Source organism: Lissotriton helveticus, chromosome 7 (assembly GCF_964261635.1).
Source record: "Lissotriton helveticus chromosome 7, aLisHel1.1, whole genome shotgun sequence".
In the NCBI taxonomy this organism is placed as follows: domain Eukaryota; kingdom Metazoa; phylum Chordata; class Amphibia; order Caudata; family Salamandridae; genus Lissotriton; species Lissotriton helveticus.
Window position 1 is genome coordinate 1,787,678,096 of NC_136068.1, and position 23,346 is coordinate 1,787,701,441.

The window sequence follows — 23,346 nt, forward strand, 5'->3', positions numbered from 1 at the left end:
ACTGGATCCATTTTGAATGCTATGCCGCCTTTTACCCCTACAGCGAGGTCTCCGTTCATGATGCTACCTGTCTCTTCATCTGCTTTTCCCCCCCTAAGTGTTACACCTCAAACACTGCAAAATGGCGAGACGCCTGTGCGTGGAATGCATGAAGTGAATTGGGCAGCAGCGCGAGACCACATGGAGAAAGTGTTGGTGTGCTTTGCTGTGGGTGATGAGGAAAAGCAAATGGTGGCAAATCAAGCAGCTCAGTGGGATCAGAATGCAATCTATAGTGTGGAAGATGTGTGGAGTGTAATGAAAGATTATGAGCCCTTCATAAAGCAGCATGCCCTTAAACATATGTCGCCCATGATGATAGAATTGTGTGAACAGTGCTTTCAGGGTGTTGCACCGCAGATCATGTAAGACATATGGGACAGGGTATATGCAACAGGATGGCCCCCAACGAGGTTTTTAGTAATGTAATAACCTTGGTGGGTTATCGGGGCAGATTGTTCTAAAAGGTCCTGACGATAGTGACACAGTGTCCCATGAGGGAGGTTCATCCCATTTACCATCCTGAAAAAGCATAACTGCGCAACTCAACGGATACTGTGATGAAGCCACGAGTCAATGCTCAATTTCAGGAACAGTGGATCTATAGTCCTCGAAAGAGGAATGAGGTAATATCCTTTAAGGCTCAGTTGCCGGAACCTAGCAAATATCCGACTGCTTACTACAAATAATTGACAGAAGCGGCCTCCTCCACAGTGATGACGTTAGCTGATATTGAGTTGTTTTTTGGCTTGTTGGTACCGGTAGACATATGGAGGCAAGTGCATACACAGAATCATGCAGTGGAATTGGGTGGAACATGGGACCAAATTAGGGTGTGGGACAAGGAAGTCAAGCCCAGCGGCAAGCCAAAGGTGGAGCTATTAGCCTTGCCGAGTCACGTTATCACTTCTATGCATTTCCTTATCCTGCCGAGACGAGTGGATTGGGACAAGTTGACTGTATGTTATCGGAAGAAGGACGAGAGCGTTTCTGATTTTGGTACTAGGTTTGAAGGGGTGTTTCTAGACTTCAGTGGCCAGGATCTGTCATTGGAGGGAAGTGTCTGGTTGTTTGTCAGCAGGTTCGTTAATAACATACTCTCCGAGATTACAACCAGGTTGCAGGCCTCAGAAAGTATGTGGAGTACCTCCTCCCCATCCGTAATATTGAGTATGGCACAGTATTATGAGCATAAGGAGAATGAGGAGAAAAGTGGTCTGGCGGCGGTTGCAGAGTGGATGACCGCCAACTGCCTCCAGCTCAATGCTAATAAATTGGAGGTGTTGGTGGGAAAAAACATCAAGAAACCCATTAAAGATTTCAATTTTTTAGGAGTAGATGGAGGTTGCAGTTGAGCACATTTCTCCAGAAAGTGGGGGGCAATCCCCAACTTTCACTGTTAAGCTCATAACCAAGGAAAAGTACTGCCAAAAAGGCAATATGCGACTTGGCAAAATTGAATTTGTAAAACAAGTCGCCCAAATAATGAGGTTCACAAGCACAAGATGAGGATTTAATTCATCATCCGTCAAGTATATGTGGTAGGCATGAAAGAAAGGCATCAGGGTCAATTTCATGTAAAATTGACACTATGGCTGCCGCAAAACACCTGGGCTATTCTTATATTCCATAAACAATCTTCCATATCGTTTCGGATTGCCAAACGCACAGAATGCTGTCAAGTCACGACTTTCAAGATACAGAGTGTGACTAAAAAAATCAATTGGAAAGTTGTTTTATATTTTTGTGAACAATGTTAAAAGCCAACGCAGAGCTGTGTGTGTTCTGTACCACAAAGATACGAACATGACTATTGAAATGTCTGCAATCCAAAACTATATGATGTGAACAGTCCAGTTTCAATATCTGAAAAAGAGGATTATTTATTGATGAAACACAGGGTACAATCACACAATGATATTGCAGCTGTGTAAGTATTTCACGGACGGATGCTTTAGCATCATGTTTAATAGGGTACTGGGCTTAGGGCTGTGGTGTAGTGCGCAAAGGAATTACATACGCTAGCATTCCAATCCCAACCCACCTGATTACGATACAATGCCGGAGCAAGGGCTAGTGCCCACTCAGACAAATAAGTAAGTTAAGCCTCTTATGAAACATATTGCGAAAAACTCAGGAGAATAACAACCTCCCCTTTACAGGAACCAAGAACAAATGGGGGAGGCCGATCAATCTCCACCAACAAAATATAAGAAGATGTAACATTATCCGAAAAGACTGCTTTAATAGTATGTTTAATATCACCTTCAATTTGGAGGCCTATTTCATGAAGCCTATCAGGTGGAGCAACACAAGTGTCAGCTGTTTCCGCTGTAATAAAAGTGTCAGTTGCTTTCGCCTCCAGATGCTGGTGGAGTGTCTGCTGCATTATGGTAACCTATGGTAACCTCCACCAAGCTGTTGAGGGCGTTACCACCCAACTCCTGTTGAGGAGCAGGGTTCTCACCATCTGAGGCATACTTTGCAGTCCAAGCGGCAACTTTTTTCTTCTGAAATGGGGCTCGATATTGGAGTGGTCCCACCTGCTTGACTTTCACGTCAAACTGGTGTTGCAGGTCACGTCTCATCTGCAACTTGTCTTGTCTAAGATCATGTTGCTCTCCTCCACCAAACTGTTGATCAGACGATTCCAGTAAGTAACAAGTAGAACAAGGATCAGGAACCTGGATCCTCTTGGTGTCTTGATTTTAGAGTGGTCTAGCAAATCGAATCTACATTCAGAAGCATAAGGTGAAGGCGAACCAGCACAAGAACCAGGCTTCTGTAGTTGCTGCCACATATTTTTGTTCCAAGCCTTTTTAGGAAATGCTGGACAGCTTTGGAGTGAGAACTGGTGACCTAACACCTGAGGAATCGCACCCACCCCTAATTCGGTGGTGAAAAACCTAGGAGTATGGATGGATTCAACCTTCAGTTTTCAGGACCACACTAAGAAAATTGCAGGCAGGTGTTTCGGCCTTTTACAGGAACTGAAACCCCTTCTGGGCTATTCTGACCCGTCCGCCAGACAACTGATTGTCCGAAGGAGCCATACTGTCAAGGTTCGACTATGCTAATTTACTTTTTTTGGGTGTGAATAAAGCTGAGGTCATGAGCCCACAAAATGTGGCTGCCAGAGCCCTTTCAGGTCTCCCGAGAAGATGCCCCATTTCGGGAGCAATCCGACGATTACATTGGCTAACTGTGGCCAAGAGCATAGAATTTAAAGCTATTTCTACGGCCTTCAAAATCTTAAAGTTCTCTTCCCCTTGTATTTTGTCTGACGTGTTGGTACCTTACACACCCTTGCGCCATATGCACTGTATGTGGTCATGCTTGGATCTGGTTCCGCAGGTAAAACGTCTAGGTGCCGGGGGACGATCTTTCCGCTATCTAGCGGCTAAGCTTTGGAATTCTCTCCCCCTTCACATTTGCAGTCTGGATAACTACTTGACGTTTAGGAAGGTAATAAAAATTCATCTCTTCCCTTCGGTTTAGGGTCTAGTTCTTGCTGTCTGTCTGTAGTAAGAGATGGGACGCCTCTTTGATTAGGCAGCTGTTGCGCTATACATGTCGGACTAACATAACATAACATAACAATTAAATGTCTCTATAAAGACACGCAAATCTTTTATAACAGTTCAAGCATCAGCACTGCCCTACGACCAAATGAATCTAGTGCAAGAATCCACTGCAACCTAGAAATATTTAAAAGTAGTGTCAGAAGTTAGAGGACTGCAGTGATTCAGATGAATATAGCCAAATGGCTGATTTGAAATGTAAAGTTGAGTATGTGGTGGGCGTGAAACAGTAGAAGGTTTAATCTGTTGCCAAATATCACAAGAAAGAACACATTTACGTGTTTGCTTATATAAACCAAGCCACTAATAAAGTTGCTGTAAACGCAACATTGTTGCTGCTACTCCGGCATGGGCAGAAGCCATGCCATCATGAGTGGCAATTATCAAAGATAGCCTGCGGTCCTCATTGGGAAGCAGCCAATCGTCAAAGGATGGTATAGTTGCAAATGGAATTTGATTGGACGTCATGTGATCTGTGTAATGTGAAGGGAAACCTTGGGGTAATTTGTTCCCTCCTTTGTTGCAGCTAATGTTGCCAGAATATCATCATCAAATTAATCAGGGACCTCATAACTGCTGCTACTAAACAACTGGCTACTGTAGATTTGGCTGTCTCATCAGCCAGAGAATTTCCGACAGCGTGTGCTTCCACAAGCTGATGTATGAATTACATGTGTGAGTGGCAAACTTTCATTGAGAGGGGCCCCTCTGACCCAATGTGTCAAAGATAAAATTGACATCAGGCAACATCAATGAACTGGCCCATTGTATCCAACATGGATGCAAAGCTTTTGAATTTGGAACACTCGCCTTTGTGACAGCTTCTAAAGCAGGCACTGGCGAGACCATGAAAATGTGTTTTTTTCTGTTGAAAAAAACACAACTCCGCAGGAGTATACAAATGCAATTTAAAAGCAGAAGGAGTGAGTCACATAGGTAAAACCTACTGCGCATGGTACAATCTTTATAACAACATTTGTAGTATTGTCTCTTTTTAACAAGAACTGGGTCGCAGGCAGATCAGACTGCAAAGAACGTAGTATAGCTGTATGTTCCGGAAGCCAACTGAAAGGAGAAAAGGATGTTTGTATCAACGTGTAAAGCGATTTGATATGCTGGCCATAATCAAGAATGTAAGTCCTCCTGAAATTCAAGAAACCCATTAAAGATTGCAATTTTTTAGGAGTAGATGGAGGTTGCAGTTGAGCACATTTCTCCAGAAAGTGGGGGGCAACCCCCAACCTTCACTGTTAAGCTCATAACCAAGGAAAAGTACTGCCAAAAAGGCAATATGCGACTTGGCAAAATTGAATTTGTAAAACAAGTCGCCCAAATAATGAGGTTCACACGCACAAGATGAGGATTTAATTCATCATCCGTCAAGTATATGTGGTAGGCATGAAAGAAAGGCATCAGGGTCAATTTCATGTAAAATTGACACTATGGCTGCCGCAAAACACCTGGGCTATTCTTATATTCCATAAACAATCTTCCATATCGTTTCGGATTGCCAAATGCACAGAATGCTGTCAAGTCACGACTTTCAAGATACAGAGTGTGACTAAAAAAATCAATTGGAAAGTTGTTATATATTTTTGTGAACAATGTTAAAAGCCAACTCAGAGCTGTGTGTGTTCTGTACCACAAAGATACGAACATGACTATTGAAATGTCTGCAATCCAAAACTATATGATGTGAACAGTCCAGTTTCAATATCTGAAAAAGAGGATTATTTATTGATGAAACACAGGATACAATCACACAATGATATTGCAGCTGTGTAAGTATTTCACGGACGGATGCTTTAGCATCATGTTTAATAGGGTACTGGGCTTAGGGCTGTGGTGTAGTGCGCAAAGGAATTACATACGCTAGCATTCCAATCCCAACCCACCTGATTACGATACAATGCCGGAGCAAGGGCTAGTGCCCACTCAGACAAATAAGTAAGTTAAGCCTCTTATGAAACATATTGCGAAAAACTCAGGAGAATAACATCCTCCCCTTTACAGGAACCAAGAACAAATGGGGGAGGCCGATCAATCTCCACCAACAAAATATAAGAAGATGTAACATTATCCGAAAAGACTGCTTTAATAGTATGTTTAATATCACCTTCAATTTGGAGGCCTATTTCATAAAGCCTATCAGGTGGAGCAACACAAGTGTCAGCTGTTTCCGCTGTAATAAAAGTGTCAGTTGCTTTCGCCTCCAGATGCTGGTGGAGTGTCTGCTGCATTATGGTAACCTATGGTAACCTCCACCAAGCTGTTGAGGGCGTTACCACCCAACTCCTGTTGAGGAGCAGGGTTCTCACCATCTGAGGCATACTTTGCAGTCCAAGCGGCAACTTTTTTCTTCTGAAATGGGGCTCGATATTGGAGTGGTCCCACCTGCTTGACTTTCACGTCAAACTGGTGTTGCAGGTCACGTCTCATCTGCAACTTGTCTTGTCTAAGATCATGTTGCTCTCCTCCACCAAACTGTTGATCAGACGATTCCAGTAAGTAACAAGTAGAACAAGGATCAGGAACCTGGATCCTCTTGGTGTCTTGATTTTAGAGTGGTCTAGCAAATCGAATCTACATTCAGAAGCATAAGGTGAAGGCGAACCAGCACAAGAACCAGGCTTCTGTAGTTGCTGCCACATATTTTTGTTCCAAGCCTTTTTAGGAAATGCTGGACAACCCTCGTTTTCAGGAGGAGGTTTACTTTGTGACTGTGTGAATGGTCAAACCCCCACACTATTGGAGGAATACTCCTCTGCAGTAATAATCGGTAACTGTTAATCCTGGCCAAGGTCCGCCACCGCTGCAAGGTGTTGACACACTTGTAAGCAAACTGTTTCACCTTTAATTTTGGCCAGAATCATGTCCGAGAAAACAGAGAACATGCCCACAAACTTCATCCCAAAATCCAGGGCTGGGCCAGCCCTGTGTTTATCCTCGACCTTCTTCCGAATGCTCATAGAGGGAGTGCCAAAGCACAGCGTTTATACTTAAGCAAATACTGTCCCCCAAGTTGTGCAGTCTGCTAAAGGAGGAATAAAACCACTCGGTAAACTCATGGTAAGGATTCTGTGTTTTTCAACAGGATTAGTATGAAGAAAAATAGCTTCAAAATGCTCTAATTTTTGTGCGAGCCAAAATGGCAAGCCATCACGATTTTGAGGACGTTTACCCATCACAGAGTTATTCATGATGTGACTAATCACAAGACAACTGCCCTGTCCGGGTACCAGAGGAGCAGCTCCAGCCAGAATGTCTTGTAGTGCACGAGCCATAATCTGTATGACCCTCCAACTAGAAAGGAGCGATTGAGTGTAAGAAGTACTTAGCTCTGAAATAGTAACATTGAGATAATTTTGATGCGGGGTAAAGCCTGCCAAAGCTGGCCAAGTGGCCCCATCAATAGACAAGGGGCTTATTCAAACAAAAGAAACAGGGTGAGAAAAGACCCCATTAAACCAAATGGTATCCTACAAGGATGTCAACAGAACTTTAATTAATGCATATGGCCTATATGCTGACGGAGGAATAGCAGCTGTGTAAGTGTGAAACGTATTATTATCATTCGCATTCCCAGCAGGAAAAGTAACCCAAGAACAGAAGACTCCGCATTTCGCACTCCGTGTTGAGTCAGTCAGTCAGTCAGACTAGCTTTATTCGATTTTGATACATAAAATCATAAAAGCAACATTCATTATATACATATCATTGAGAACCATTTCATTACAATAATTAATAATAAATTAAGACATTATTAAATCAGTTCATACGAGTTGCTAATCACTGGATACCACTGCTAAAAAACACTTCATGGAAAATAATTTGGAACGGGGTTGTTGAAACCATTCTGTACATACACACTCCGATCCGGCCGATAATTAATCTCTAGACTTGTTTTTTATTTTATTGTGTTTTCTCTCTAGTCTTGTATTTAAGGGCCGAGGGTAGCGGGACCTAGGGTAGAAATCATGGAGTCCCCAGACAGAGATCGGGCCATCCCCTAATTGTGGAGACCAAGTTTGTAAATAAGGCACGACCCGATCACTCCAGAATCTAACTAACACCAGTTCACCTGGGAGATGTTTTGGAAGGGGGCCGAGCCAACCCACCCTTCTAACACTTCGAATAGCACCATCAATGTTCACTGGTAAGGGTCGGTTCCTAGACAGCCAATAGATGACCTTGTGTTTTAGATCCTCTAATCTCTCGGTTTTTCCCTTTGTAATTGGTAAAACACTAGTGAGAACACAGACAAAGGGGGCGGCCATTGGAGGCAAATGTATATGTTTAGTATAATCTAGGTTAGTAGTTTTCTCCTCATGAGGTGTGGCAACGTTTGGCACCCCTACATCAGAGATGATACTCTTAGTAGTAGTGGGCTCGATGTCGGATGACAATGAGATACATGGGCGATTCTGTGGGGCCATAGGTCTGTTGAGAGGGATGCTACTTCTTTGAGGAGCTAACTTAGAATCCACGGTAGCAGGTAAGGGCTGTGGTTGGCTAAGTCCTGCGAGGTTCTTATTAGGTTGAATCGGTGCCCTATTTGAATTCTCTATAGCCCTTAACCTATCCCCTAGGGAGTTGATTCTTGAAGTCAAAGGGGATATTAGAGAGGTGACCAGGCGTTTAATCAGGTCCAGAAGAGCTGCCTGGTAGGGGGGTGAAAAGGATTCAATGTTATCGCAGGCCTGGGAAGCTGTAGGTAGGGTGCTGACGGACGGTGAGGAGCTTGTACAAGGCTGTAGCAGTTTTGCTTCCCTCCTTGTGCAGTTATCCCCGAAACGCTTTCTTTTGACCGTCGGAGTTTTGGGGTTCCCAAGTTGATTGGTGTTTGCTTTTACTGACGGGGATAAGGGAGGGGCAACCAGAATGTTATCGTTTGTGTTCAATGTTAAGCTAGACTGCAAATGTACAGGAGGTAATGGGCTGGGAAGGGCTTGGGGTGGGTCTGCTATGGTATCGACTGGTGCATATCGAATGTGACATAGGGCGTTCAATTCCTCCAACCAGGACACAGTTGATACTGTGTCGGCTAGCTGCGCCTCGGGATGTTTGCAAGCTACGCTATGTGAGGGCAAACGAGATTCTAGAACTTCCAAATCGTGAATAACGGGTAATAATACCCTGTCTACATAACAGTCTAACCTCCCCCTACTAGAGTCACTTGGGGGAATACTAGGAATAGGAGCCCCCTTAAGAGGCATGGTGAAGGTGCAGCAAACAGAGTCCCGCAAAAAGTCAATGAAAGTCCCAGTGTCTTAAGGCGACAGTATGAGCAGAGATTTTGGTCAAAGTCTCACTATACCTTGTTCAGTAGGAGCCAAGGGAGGTGGCCCGTCCCGTCCTTCTCGGTCCGCTGAGGGCCACAGAGGGCCCGCCCTTTGCCCGGGCTTAGCCCGCGCGCGTCTCGCAGTGCGAGGGTCCCACAAGAGCTTTAGGCATGACGTGTGCGCTCCCTGGAGACTTGGGAGTTTTAGTCCAGCAGGCAGCAGCGGTGGTGGAGCGGGGCCCAGCACAGCAGCAGATACGGCAGAGTGAAGCCCAGCCCAAACGCACCCCGACGGAGCAGAGCCCGGTCAGTGTGCAAGGTTCCCAAGAAGCTCGGCACCCACAAGAGCCTTATGCGCCTCCTGGCGCTGGGGCTTGACGTGTGCGCTCCCTGGAGACTTGGGAGTTGTAGTCCAGCAGGCAGCAGCGGTGGTGGAGTGGGGCCCAGCACAGCAGCAGATATGGCGGAGTGAAGCCCGGCCCAAACGCACCCCCGACGGAGCAGAGCCCTGTCAGTGTGCAAGGTTCCCAAGAAGCTCGGCACCCACAAGAGCTTTATGCGCCTCCTGGAGCTGGGGCTTGACGTGTGCGCTCCCTGGAGACTTGGGAGTTGTAGTCCAGCAGGCAGCAGCGGTGGTGGAGCGGGGCCCAGCACAGCAGCAGATACGGCGGAGTGAAGCCCGGCCCAAACGCACCCCCGACGGAGCAGAGCCCGGTCAGTGTGCAAGGTTCCCAAGAAGCTCGGCACCCACAAGAGCTTTATGCGCCTCCTGGTGCTGGGGCTTGACGTGTGCGCTCCCTGGAGACTTGGGAGTTGTAGTCCAGCAGGCAGCAGCGGTGGTGGAGCGGGGCCCAGCACAGCAGCAGATACGGCGGAGTGAAGCCCGGCCCAAACGCACCCCCGATGGAGCAGAGCCCGGTCAGTGTGCAAGGTTCCCGTGTTGAGTCAATAAAGTCATACCCACTGCGCGGTTAGGAGCCGCAATAGCGAACGGTTGTGCCATATTTAAGACGGAAAAATAAAAAGAAACAAAACGGTAGCTTAAAACTTTTACAGTTCAAGCTTGAAAAACCTATAAAAATAGGAATACCTTACAAATATAGGAGGCTATTCCCCCTCACCACGGACGTCTCCAAATACCGGGGAGATGATATTGTGGAAAAGCACAATCACTACTCAGAGGTTTTGTGAATAAGTACCAGACCAAACGTTGATGGCGCCATGTTACAGGGGTTATGCTCAAGAACAGAACTATATGTAGGATTATGAGAGCTTAGTTTCTACCACCTTAGTACCCATAAGCTCAGGACAGGTCCCACGTGATTAGACACCCCAGAACACAACACTCCCGAATCTCTCAGGATTCACAGTTGTAAGATACACCCTTATGCTCATACTCATACTCTTGTACCTGTCCACAATAAGATCTGACAGAGACACGAAGCAGTTTAAAATATTTTTTTAATTAACTTGCTCTAAAATGCAGTTTACGTGCCTCAACAAGCAGGAAAATGCATAATACAAATACAGTCAGCATAGCAGCTAGTGCTTAAATCATAAAGGGAGATGTCATCATAAAAAGTCAAAAGAACCTAACCTCCCTCCCCTTGCTAAGAAGCAGTATTTTTATATATTAGAAGATCTCTGGGTTTTATCTTGCTACCTCATACCATCATAGGTGCTGTTTCGCTCTTCTCCCTGGACAAGGGTCTCTCCAAGTGTGTGTTACTTATGCATGTATCCCCATAATACAAAGTACGATTTCCAAATATCAGCTGCATTGGTATGTTTTGTGTAGGTGCGAGGGCCTGTGCAGAACAGAATACCAAGGGGAATTGTTTATGGACCTTGCTCAAAATGTTTAGACTAAATCCCAGGAACTAGCAGAGAATGCACACAGCCAGCCATTCTCATGTGAAAAGTACGGCCAAAGTCTTTGCAAAAATAAAGCCATGTAGTAACATGTGCAAAGCTGCATACTGTCTGCAGAGTTCATGCTAACTTAGAGAAAATGACAATGGGCCATATGTATCAAGCTTAAATGCGTTCGCAAACGGCAAAATTCTCAGAATTCTCAGAATTTTGGCATTTGCGAACCCATTTTTGCTAAATGGTATGTATCAAACAAATGTGTGTGCAAAATAAGGAATCGCAAAATTTGCGATTCCTTATTTTGCTATTGCATTTAAGGAATCGCAAATTTTGCGATTCCTTAAATGCAATGTAAGAAGCATCAAAAAAATGCAAATTGGCCATAAGGAATAACAAATTACCACCAACTTCAAGTTGGTGGTGATTTGCGATTTGCGATTTCTTTAAAAAAAAATTCACTGTTCTGCATTTTTCAAAGTGCCATGTGACACACATACATGCCCTTAGGGCATATATGTGTGCCAAATGTGCACCCATGCTTATTTCAGGGGTACAACAGGGTATCCCTTTGACACCCTTGCACCCTTGAAATTGCATTCTCAATTTGTGATTCGCTAATTGCTAATCGCAAATTGAGAATGTCTTCCCATTCATTCCTATGGGCCTCTAGGCCCATAGGAATGAATGGGGAGGTATTCCTTAATTGCGAATCGCAATTTGAGATTCACAATTAAGGAATATGTAGGATTCGCAAAATGTATTGCAAATCCTACATACATATTATTTTCCAATTCTCAAATAGCGAAACCCAAAAAATCGCTATTTGAGAATCGCAAAATGACTTCTTGATATATATGGCCCAATGTTCCCATGGGCCATGTGCCAGTAGGTCAATGGGCCTTCCAGCCAGTAGGCCCAATACTAGGATGTGGTGTCTGTTGAATTGAAACATCATTTAGGTCATGGATGACATTGGATTGTCTTTTTTGGGAGTACTTCATGCTTTTTTTTGGCAAACTGTATATAGGTTGGGTAATATATTTGATGCTTTTGGAGGATGTGTGCTGTTGCGAACATGTTCAACCCAGTTAATTTTCATTGTTGGCATTGAGTTAATTTCTCCTATATTATCATGCCTCCTGCGTCTGGCCATTTGTGAGTGTGTTTGCCATAGGCCACCATTTGTCTTTGCTCCCCATGCCAAGTGGCCCGGGGCCATTTTTATGTATAGTCACTGTACATATGCCTGTATGTGTTCTTTGTTTTCCATGCCTCTTGCTAGTTGTTTGGCCATGTGGCTGGTGGCCATTTTGTTTAGGCAGCCAGTGTGCTTTTGCCATTGGCCTGTATGTGTTCTTTGTTGCAGTCATACCTCCTTGCTGGTTGTTGTTGTTTGACCATGTGGGTGGCAGATATTTTGTGACACCAGCCAGTGTGCTTTTGCCATAGGCTTGCATGTGTTTTTGTTGTGATCGTGTCTCCTGCTTTGTGTTTGACCATGTGGCTGTGTTGTGTAGTTCCTACTAATCCGTAGGATATGTGCATTGTTTGGATAACATAAACTAAGGGCTTGATGTCAAGACTGATTCCGGACGCCCCTGCAGGGTGTGTTGGCCTATAGACCAGTTCGCTCACAGTGCCACTATAACCCCCCCAACTTACTAGGGAGAGAGCAGTTTCTGTCAACCACTGAACATGATAACCCTGATCACTCAGGGATCGTGGAAACAGTACATATTATTTCCCTCTCAGAGAAGTATATAGAATACAGAGTGGGACACTTTCAATATATTTATTGAACCAACGTTATTGTTGTGTAAAATACATGTACTCCAATGATTAGGAGACAGAAGCAAATATGTATTTCTGAAATGGTGACAAAATAGGGAGTTTATGAGTAGAGGTAATTTGGACATGGCGATGTAGCGCGCGCATGAAATTCATTTTATTTATTTAAGTATTTACATTACTCCGGTCAGCCATGAGCCTAAGTTACTAACCCCACCCTGCCCCTCCCTTGTCAGCTCCACCGGCCCGAAGCACTCCCTCCAGGAGCCGCTACTGCTGCCCACAACAGGAAATGGTCCAAAATGCAACATGGCTACAAACCACGTTTTCCACTCAAAACTGACAACTTCCTTGCAAAGTAGGAAGCTGTGGATTTTGGGTTTTAGCTCAGTCGGCACCTAGGGAAGCCTGGAAAACTTTCACATTTTTTACAAATTGACACTATGGGGAATTCCAGTGTGGGGTGTTCTGCATGACTTTCACTGGGTAATTTTGCCCAAAAGCCCTTGCAAACTTCAAATATTGGTAAAAAAATTTGGACTTACATTTCTGTGACAGAAAGTTCTAGAAAGTGCAGAGAGCTACATGTTTCCTACCACTCTACGTTCCACAACACAAAAAGGACCTAAAGTGCTACATTTAGATATGAGCAATCAGGATGGCTGTAGTATTTGGGGATGTGCTGTGTTGACACCCAGGCAAACCTAAAAACTACAGTCATTTTTCAAAACTAGACAAAAAGGGGATTCAAGGGTGGCATACATTGCATGGATCCCCGGAGGTTTTCTAACCCACAGTGCCCTGCAACCTCAAACTATGTCTAAAATCACACATTTTCCTTACATGTCTGTGTTGGAAACTTCGAGAACCCGCAGGAATCCACAAAAATCTTACCACTCAGCATTATCTCACTTGTGCCTATACCGAAGCTCCACCACTGGTGCAGCTGGGACTAGTGACCGTGACAGGAACAGATCAAACCAAAGACAACAGGAGTCTCCTCATAAGGGTCCCATTAACTGTGGTTTGATCCATTCCAGTTGCAGCACTAGTCCCAGCCATGCAAGTGGAGCAGCATTTTTACCAGACATGTGAGGAAAGCATGTAGTCTTAGTCAAAGTTAGCAAAGTTAACTTGTAAAGTTAGCAAAGTTAGCAATTTAGTAAAATGCTGTGGGATCCACAGGAAGCACACCACTCCCCCAGGTGTCTAGTTTTCATAACTGTCTGGTTCTAATAGGTTTTCCTAGCTGGCACCGTGGCAGACTACCCAGGCCTAATAAGTTCAGCCATTCACCATTGTAAGTGACACAATTTTGGGAGTCAGCCACACTCTCCTGACCCATATGAAGAAACAATACCAAGAGGAATCAAATGTCCCCTTGTTTGCTATTGGTATGGGATTTCTTAATCTGCAGGTGAGCAGAATGACTGTTGAGGCTTTAGGAGCGAGGGTGTTGCGGCCTTTGTGATGGGTCAGACCCACCCCATTACTTTGATAAAAATATATATTTTCCTGCCATACAGTGGCCCCAGGGGCAAATTGGGACAAATCGCCTGTCTTCCCCAGGTGGGAGGAGACTCGTTTGTTTCCTTTTTGGGTGTGTGACCAATGACAGAGTGCAACATCCGCACCACTTCCTTTTGTCACAAAGGCAAAATTACTGGTGCCAGGTTGACTTTCTAGTCCTCGGGCATATTTGAGGTTTTCGTCTTCCCAATTGGGGCAAACCTCCTGAAAAACAGTATTGTCTGTTCTGGAGAGGGGGTATGGCTTGATGTCAGGGTAGGACACACCCTCCTTTTGTTTGTTTTGGCTCTTTTTAGGTCGAGCATTCAGACATTTTGTATATACTTTAGTATGTACTTGTATGTGTATGTACTTTGTGGGCTTTGGAGATCAGCCCTAGGACTTGTCTGCTTCCGCTTAGGGACTTTTTTTCTGTTCTACTGCCTCTATTTAACTGTCTTGCTAGAAAACGACCGGCAGAGGTCAGTAAAATACCAGAATCACTTTAGCATTCTCTAGATTCCAGTCCATAGCAATTGTCTTCCATGTACACCCGTAGACAATAATATTTTTTTAAAATCTTGTATTATAAGTGATATGACTACCGAAGGCCCTGATTTTATATTAAAAACAGAGCCTTGGACTATACTATTTCCCGCTGAAAGGCAATATTTCTCTCCATGTGTTCCCATATCTGGTGTGTAGCGCAGTTTGGTGCTTACTTTCACTCTATGTTAAAGAACAGTAGATGTTTCAGCACCCAGGCTAATGTGCTGCATAGCTAAATAAATATAAGGTCCCAAAGGCTCTTATTAACCCCAGTGGTCAGGGGAGCACCCAGAGCTGCCACTAGCGTTTTAGCTTCATCATCCCAAGAATTAACAAAAATAACACGTATAGCAGCCCCTAAACTGCAGCTATGGGGTGAGGGCTCTGCAGGCGCCACATCTCTTGGACACCGCAGAACCCAGAGTGATGAACAAGAAACAAACAAAAAGCATGGCCCTGAACACATCTTGAAAACAATAAATTTGTCTCTACTTGAAGTTGTAAAGGCACTTTCCTGGCAATCACACAAGTTAGAGATCCAGGTGGATTTAACACATATGCTGGCACAAACAGTCTTGATAATTAACGATAAAGTGGACACAATCTGTCACAATGTCGAACAGTTGGTTGTCAGTGAAAAGGGCGCAGGGAGCACCACAAGCCCCACAAAAAACTTCAGTGACGCAATAGTGGAGAAATTAACCACACTCCCAGACCTGTTGGCCACGTTAATTAAACACTGCAATGAGGCATGGATATTTCCCACACTAAGCAGGAAACATTGCAGCTCCGGAGCCACAAATATTTCTACAGCTACGGATTCAGAGGCTATAAAAGATGACGTAGCTACAAATATCTGCAAATTCCCGGCTCAGTACCCAGTATAGGGGAGGTTCAATTTCAATTTTCAATTTCAAAGATGCTTTATTCGGTTTGTAAAAAAATACAACCATATAGCAACATACACTTAAAAGAAAGTTAACACAATACTAAATTAGGCTATCACAAAAACAATCTTACATAATAGCGCTCATAATAAAACATTTTAGCAGAACTAATAGTGCAATTTGGTCATTCAAATTTTAACAATCCTACGACCTTTAATTATGTACAAATATGCAATTTTAAAGTGCTAAGTATTGTCTCTAAATTAGTATATGTGCAAATTAGCAGTTCTAAAGTGCATATGCAATTAGCAGCACCTAGACTAACTATTAACTAAAAACGATGATAAAATGCAAATGATAAGCCAATCCTACAAAAAATGTAATATAGTAGCAGCAATTAGTCCAACAAACATATGTGTGCAAAATACAAGTACGTAATTCAGCAGCATCAAATTTAAAGTGCATAATACATTTAACAGCTGAGGGAATTCATATAATAATTGATTTTCTTGCAGAGATACATTTTAAAATATAAGTAGCCACATAAAAGCATACATCTGGGGACTCTAGGTTAAACACTAGTGTCATTGCTGTTTGTAGATGATGCGTATTATATTTTAAAAAGATGGGTTTCAAATAATATTTCCTTAAAAAGATATAAAAAGTACAAGACAACATAAAGTGACATGTGCTCTGTTTTGATTTGCCATCACATGGACATACACAGGTTCCAGGTTTTTTAGACACTGGAAAAGCCACAAGATGATGCACAATTCCTAGGCGAAGGCGGGTTAAAACAAATCGATGGGAGGGAATACTAACTGTTACAAAATAAGATTGGAAGCCTACATTAATATTATATTGTTGGTAAAAATTGAATGTACTCTGTTTAGTATATTTTTCCATCCTGGTCTCTTCTGTAAATGTCATAAACGAGACCTTTAGCTCCCGCTTTGATAAAATGGGATCCATCATTAATTCATTATAAATGTCCAGTCCATATAAAGTTTTATACCAATGATGTATATGCTTCAGCCAAGGAATGTTCGATCGGCGATCAAGTTTGATACAAGCTGTTATTACGTCCTGCGTAAACTTAGTTTCCTACTTTGCCCATATTGAGCGCCACAAGGATAGAGGACGAAGAGCAATTAGATCATTGATATAGTACATATCTAATTCCTTATGTATTAGCTCCGTTGAAGCCATAACTGGAGCACTAATTAATCTTTTTAAAAACACATTCTCCCTCACCTGGATAGATTTGGTACACTGTACATCGTACCCCCATATTCCAGCTCCGTATATAGCTGAGGAGATGCATCTAGCATTAAAAAGGGTTAGCATTTCACGAATTCTGCGATCCCCTAGTTTAGCAGCAAATCTAAAAATACAGTTTGTATTCCGGGCCATTTTAAAAAGGACACTATTTTGTTCATTAATCCATTTCCCATTTCCCGAAAAGGTGATGCCTAAATAGCAAAAACTATTAACAGATTCTAGTTTCTCTCCTACTAAAAAAAAAGGTTTGTGTTTTCTGATGTTCTTACCACAAACCATGGTAACCGTCTTCCCTTTGTTGATTTTCAAGTTCCTGTTCTTAATAAAAATATGGAATTGGTCAATTAATTGTTGTAGTCCATTTTGTGTCCTAGAAAGGAGGACCGCGTCGTCCGCGTATAAGAGGACAGGGACGGGGTTACCATTTATAGTTGGAGCATCTGCATTAATCAGTTTCAAAAATGAATCCACATGATTAATAAAAAGTGAAAATAGTAAAGGGGCAAGTACGCATCCTTGACGGATGCCTCTCTTAACTTTAAAGAAAGGGGTACACTCTCCATCTATTCCAAACCTTACTTTGCTTGATAAATTACTATACAAGCGAGCTAGCAGATGGATAATTTCAATAGGGGCGCCCATTGTTAGTAGTATATAATATAGGGGAGGTTAATCAAACCGAGAACACAGGCCATAAGTCAACTGATGGACAACTATCTAGACGTCAAAAGAAAAAACTTCGGAAAGTTCTAAAAGCAAACAAACGGAAAAGTGGCATGTTAACCATGCAAAAAAAGCTTGAAACAACACACTCTTTAACTCAACCCAGCAATCAGGCTATTATTGGAAATGTCAGCATTAAAGAGGGTCCTGCGATTTATCCAATCTTCCAAACGAGAAACAGCTCCTCTTCCAAAGCTCCCAATGAGCATAATTGCCAGGATATCCTTGGGAAAACACGTCTGACAATACAGCACACGGAAGACCTTCACAAGGAAAATTCACTACCTCGCAATGAAGACAACCTTTTAAATCCACAAGTAAAAACATATGCTGAGATGTTGACCACAAATTTTGGCAACTCACCTAATGGACCAGAAATCGGTGAGCTTAGAGTAGAGACATTGAGAGGGAAAGAAAATCAGGAACCAAGGCTTAGGCTAGACAGCGGGTAACTATACGATTCTTCAATCAACAGGCCAGATGCTCAGTGAAAAGCCACCAGGAGAGAAAACTGAGCTAATGACATTGGCAACTAAGAAGGAACCCGGTGTAGCAAAAACCCACCAATTTCATATGGAATGCCAGTGCAATGCTAAAAAAACAACAAGCTTTCTCCACACACAAACAGCAAAGATAATACAAGCAAGAAAGACCACTGTATCTGGTCCAAAGAGTCAGATACATGAGCAGCCATGCTTTCCCAATATTAACTTAGAAAAGGAAGCCAACGCTGCCCCCGGTCGGGATAACGGCCAAACAATGCCCATAGCACAAACGTCTCACGGGCCAAGATACGAGGGTAAGGAAAACATTGTAGCTTCTGACCCACGGGCAGAAACAGAGTCTATGTTGATATTTAAACCCCAAATTTGAAATAAGCGGCACAGGTGATATTTTAAATCGTTCCAATATTTTGTACCTTCTGACAAGCATACCCTCATTAGCTTATCTAACTTCTGCCCAACTCGTAGCGGTCCACTTCGAAAAATACACTTGGGCTGGGAACAAGGAATTGACCCTAACAAAATGCCTCTATAAACAAGATATCCAAAATATAATGGCAGAAACAGACACACTTAAGGATTGGCGTATCCGAATAGATAGTTGTCCAATGGAAAAGTACCCACAAGTGCTACTTCAGAGGTCAAAAAATCAAGCAGTGCTTTGTGCACAGTGTATTACACTAAGGGGCACCAAGACAAGTGCAAGTCTATTATTTAACAATGACCTTAAGATTGAGATACACAAAGGTACCTCCATTAGACATTGTAAGGAAGTGTGCATCTCCCAGGTCAACAAACAGGAAGATTGGGCTTGGCTTAGTTCCGCATTGCAATCCAAGGATTGGGGTAATTCCTAATATAGGGAAAACACCAAACCTACATGGAATACAACAACGTGGACCGGCAGGGGGACCTAAAATACACAATCACAGAGGCACTAATATGGAGATATTAAATCCCATGTTTAGGCTATTTAGCTGGAACGTGGCAGGGTTCAAGTCAATCACGACCAATAATGAAGCAATGAAATCATTGATGACTGGAGACATCTTATGCCTGCAGGAAACTTGGATGAAATCAGCGAACTACATCAGAGGCTACCAGGAGATCCATACGATGGCAAGTAGAAAAAACATCTTCGGAAGACCAAGTGGTGGGATCTCGATATTTGCAAAATTAAATCGGCAACTACACATCAAGGACTGGCCCACGCATGCATCTGATGTCCAGATCATAACAATAAATAGGTTTAGAGCAGAGGGTACTCCGTTCAAACTTAGAATAATAAACCTATATGTCAATCCAAATAAAAAGATCAAAAATACAAACATCAGAAGGATCATTAGGATAATTAGAGAATACCTCCACGAGAACCCTGAACATGAATGTATCATAGTTGGGTACTTTAACATAAGAGATTTATGTGGCCCGGAACAAAATCACAAGGACCGCAGTCGCACTCTTATAGAAGCCTGCATTAACGAATTCAATCCGGGGTCTGCGAATTATGCATGCCAGCTGAAAACGACCTACATTTAAAAACATCTCCACACTGGACTAGATTTTCATGAGAAGGAGCCTGTTGAGGAGATGTGTAGAGTATAAGGTACTGCCCACACCCGAAAGCGACCATCAACCAATCTCTGTTTTGGTCAACACTAGCAGCATGATGCATGAGGAACATCGAACTGTAGGTAGCATGCTCAGCTTAGATAACAAACTAGTCTCAATTCAATGCATTAAATGGGGGCCTATAAGCTGGGCAAAGTATATCAAATGGAAGCAGAACACAGACATAAAGGGCCCACAGAGCAGCGGGGCCAAAACTATGACCTCGCTATTCAATGCTTTGATTCCAGGAAAGCAATCCAATTATAACAACAAATACAGGCAAATGGGGCAACTTAATCATACGGACAAACAAATCCTCATTCAGAGTATAAAGAGATGCCGTTTGGCAGAATTAAAGCATAGGAAGGAAAAGTCCACTCAAACAGGAGAACATTTGAAGAAAACGAACAAAAAAATGGTGTGGCAACTGAAACAAACCAACATAGAGGAAAAATGGAGACACATCTACACATTGCTAGCTCCCAATAAATGCAAGGAATTCTGGAGTTATGTTAACGACCTAAATGGTGCCCATCACACCCACAATGCTGTACCTGCCAACAAATGGGCTGCTCATGCAACCAACCTATACGTCGATCAGAAAGCACCCATGGTAAGCACTGCCAAAGACCTCCAACATGAAGAGAGCAATGCAGACAATTTCTATCTAACAGAAAGGGAAACACTAACTACCCTCCAGGGCATCAGGAAGGATGGGGCCCAATGGGTTGCCTGGTTATATCTTTAAGGAAGACTGGGAATACTGGGCACCCCACATTCAAACTTTATTTAGCCATACCTATAACATTTCTGTGGTTCCGGACTATTAGAAAGGCTCCATCCTATATCCCATTCATAAAATGGGGGATGCTGCTGATCCAGGGAATTATAGACTTATTGCATTACTGGACGTGGAAGGATAGGCATTTGCAAAAATGCTCCTGAAAGAGTTAGTGTCATGGATCTCGAAAAATCAAGTAATCTCACATTATCAGCCTGGCTTTCGGCCTAATTCTTCTACTATGGACAACGCCATTGCACTTTCATATCTGGCAATGAAGGCAACCGGGCCCACCACCCCTCCATTATATGCTTGCTTTGTGGACTAAAGCGCCGCCTTTGATGGAATTGATCGAAAAATCCTGTGTGCAAAATTGGCTAAGTGTGGAATACCAGGGAAACTGCTGGCGGCGATCCTAGCACTCTACACCGGCACGTGGGTGTGAGTAAAGCTCACTAGTACACGCGCAATTCCCAAGATACCTTTTTCACAAACAGGGGGCTAAAACAGGGCTGCTTGATTGCCCCTACCCTGTTTAATGTATATACTGCCGACTTGGGAGAAGCATTGTTAAAAACTAACATCTTCGCTCCAAAATTGAGCCACCTCAGACTGCCAATTATGCAGTAGGCGGATGATCTCGTTTTGCTGCACCATACAAGAATTTGCATGAAAAGGGCATTAGAGGTGCTATATAAATACAACACTGAAAAAAAGCTTGCAGCTAAAGCATCAAAGACTAAAGTGCTGATCTTTGGCCACAAGCCAAAAAAAACATATTCTGGCATGGCAGCTGGGTCCTCTAAGGATAAGCATGACCAATAAGTATACTTACTTAGGAGTGCAATTTACAGATACCTGCAGACCAGCACTGCAGATCAAAGCACTGGAGACAAAAGCAGCAAAGCTAACTGTAAAATCAGTCACAGATGACGGACAAGAGAAGATGAAGTCATTTAAGTATTTATTCAGGCTCGTGAATTATAAGGGACGCAGCGACCTCAGCCACAGCGACAGCCACAACAGGTGACAGCTTCTCTCGCCTCCGCGGCGCTCCCCTTGGAATCCTGGTCGTGGTGACATTCTAAGTGATGTCACCACAAGCAGTTCCATTACATGCAGAGCTGCCAGGGAGGGGGGGGAAAGGCCAGTGGGAGATACCACACATCCCCCTTCCCTACGGAATGAGACATAAGAAATGAAACATCAGAAAACTAAGTATACAACAGTAAATTACATCATAACATATTGCTCCAAATGTCTGGGCGGTCTGGTCACTCTCCGGCTTGTCCTACCAACCGGGTGAAGGTCCGTCTCTTGTTCCCTGGGAGGGGGACCCTTACTACCCACAGAATTGTTTTCACGCCCTCCTTTCCTACAGGAATCCTGCCCAGGGGGTGGTACCTCACTACTCTTCCCAGGTTCCAGATCTTTCCTTCCTGGGTCTTCACGGCATTCCTAAACAATTTAGTAATCTTAGTGGGCCTACTGTATTCCGACCAACTTTCCCTGCCAGTGGGTGTCCTGATCTTAATCGCATCTCCTACTTTGAACCCAGCCTCTTGTGTAGAGTGGAGTCTATCAAACCTTTCTTTCTTCTCAACCATGGCTTCCCTCTGTCTCTCTAGCCCCTTCGCTTCTTTGGAGTGGTCCGACCATCTCTTGTGCCACCCCATCCAGCCTGGCGAAAGTTTAGTGTTGGGTATTCTTGCTCGGAGCAAATCAAAAGGGGTGACGCCCATTGTCTGGTGCGGGGTAAACCTGTATGCTTCTATCCGTCTCCATACTTCTTCCTTCCAGTACATTCCGCTGGTCTTAGCCAACTGAATGCTCTCTTTGAGAGTCTTGTTGAAACGCTCGACCATTCCATTGGTCGCAGGGTGGTACAAGGCACAACGTTTGTGTGTGATTCCTCTCTCTTCAAGGAAGTCTATCATTTCTTTCGAACACAGTTGCACCCCATTGTTCGTGAGTAGACTGCTGGGTAGCCCCTCTCTAATGAATAAATCTTGAAGGAACTCAATGACGGTCTTTGTTGTGATTTCACTTACTATCTTCACTTCTGGCCATCTGGAGTACAGATCCATGAGCACCAGAATGTATGGCGTGCGCACTTCTCCCGTCAGTGGGCCAACGATGTTTAATGCCAACTCCTCCCAAGGTCCTGATGGGGGTGGCCTACACACCATTGGAGGTGTTAGTTGTCTCAGCACTTTGTCGCTGATGCTGCACGGGATAATGTCTCTTACTTTTCTTTCAATGGCAAGATCCATGCGCGGCCACCAGTAGTCTTCTCTCAATCTCTGTTTGGTCTTAATGATACCCAGGTGGCCATCATGAGCCATATCCACCAGATTTTCCCTCACTGCCGTAGGAGGTACCAACCTCGTCCCCCTGAACAAGCATTCGTCGACCACAGACAGCTCATCTTTGACGATCCAAAATGGCCGTAGAGCATCGTCCCGCTTATCTTCAAGGTTCCATCTCTCTTTTACTCTTCTGCACACATCATCCAAGACCACGTCTGACTTTAGAGCTTCTTTCCATGTTTCTTCTCCTATGGCTCCCTGAATTATTGCGCACACATTTTCTTTTTGATAGTCTTCAATCTCCTCTTCCACTTTGTCTTTCGCTTCATTCCCATCATTCTCCCTCACCAGTCGTGACAAGCAGTCAGCAGCAAAATTTTGTGTTCCAGGGACATATTCAACACTGAATGTGTACTCTTGGAGGCTTACAACCCAACGTCTGATCCTGCTAGAGATCGCATCAAGACCCTTCTTGCCGAAAACCTCTACCAATGGCTTGTGGTCCGTTCGAAGAATGAACTTTGTGCCCCATAGGAAGTCCCTGAATTTGCCCATGGCCCAGAATACCGCCAAGGCCTCTTTTTCAATCACAGAGTAGTTTCTCACTGACTTCTGTAGAGATCTTGAGACGA